We start from the raw sequence: 855 nt of genomic DNA, 5'->3' as shown, positions 1-855 counted from the left end.
AGTGCACGCTTGCCGCGCCACAACGCCGACGCTGGACCCGTGAATCGTGAGCACCCAGCTATGACTTACCGCACTCGTGCAAAATAATAAAACACGGTAAATATATTACTTACACGTGCGTTTTGTTTTGCAAGCGGCGCGAAAAAAATTAAAAAGGGAATGCAACACGAGGACTTCCCAGGAGGTCACCCATCCTAGTACTACTCTCGCCCAAGCACACTTAACTTCGGAGTTCTGATGGGATCCGGTGCTTTAGTGCTGGTATGATCGCATCCGACATGTTACCCCGGTCTTCGTCCCTTATCCTTGCCCCTCCCAGCTCCACTACAAAGACGATTGCACATTGCTTTGGCCGCTCCCTCTCAACTACGGAGACGAGTTTAACGCGGTTTCCACCTCTCCCTCTCAACCGCACAATGCACGCTTGCCGCGCCACAACGCCGACGCTGGACCCGTGAATCGTGAGCACCCAGCTATGACTTACCGCACTCGTGCAAAATAATAAAACACGGTAAATATATTACTTACACGTGCGTTTTGTTTTGCAAGCGGCGCGAAAAAAATTAAAAAGGGAATGCAACACGAGGACTTCCCAGGAGGTCACCCATCCTAGTACTACTCTCGCCCAAGCACGCTTAACTTCGGAGTTCTGATGGGATCCGGTGCTTTAGTGCTGGTATGATCGCATCCGACATGTTACCCCGGTCTTCGTCCCTTATCCTTGCCCCTCCCAGCTCCACTACAAAGACGATTGCACATTGCTTTGGCCGCTCCCTCTCAACTACGGAGACGAGTTTAACGCGGTTTCCACCCCTCCCTCTCAACCGCACCAGTGCACGCTTGCCGCGCCACAAC

At 52.4% G+C, this 855-nt stretch overlaps 2 non-coding genes across 2 annotated transcripts; both read right to left on the bottom strand.

Moving 5' to 3' along the window:
- Window positions 1-156: 156 nt before the first annotated feature.
- On the bottom strand, window positions 157-275 carry LOC123179405 (5S ribosomal RNA). The gene has a single exon (XR_006490343.1). It is a non-coding gene; the product is annotated as a 5S ribosomal RNA (ribosomal RNA).
- A 296-nt stretch (window positions 276-571) lies between these two features.
- Window positions 572-690, bottom strand: LOC123179404 (5S ribosomal RNA). The gene has a single exon (XR_006490342.1). It is a non-coding gene; the product is annotated as a 5S ribosomal RNA (ribosomal RNA).
- Window positions 691-855: the final 165 nt, after the last annotated feature.

This window comes from Triticum aestivum, unplaced genomic scaffold, assembly GCF_018294505.1.
Source record: "Triticum aestivum cultivar Chinese Spring unplaced genomic scaffold, IWGSC CS RefSeq v2.1 scaffold119374, whole genome shotgun sequence".
Lineage (NCBI taxonomy): Eukaryota > Viridiplantae > Streptophyta > Magnoliopsida > Poales > Poaceae > Triticum > Triticum aestivum.
Note: the sequence above shows the minus strand (reverse complement) of the source record. Positions and strands in the feature narration are given on the sequence as shown.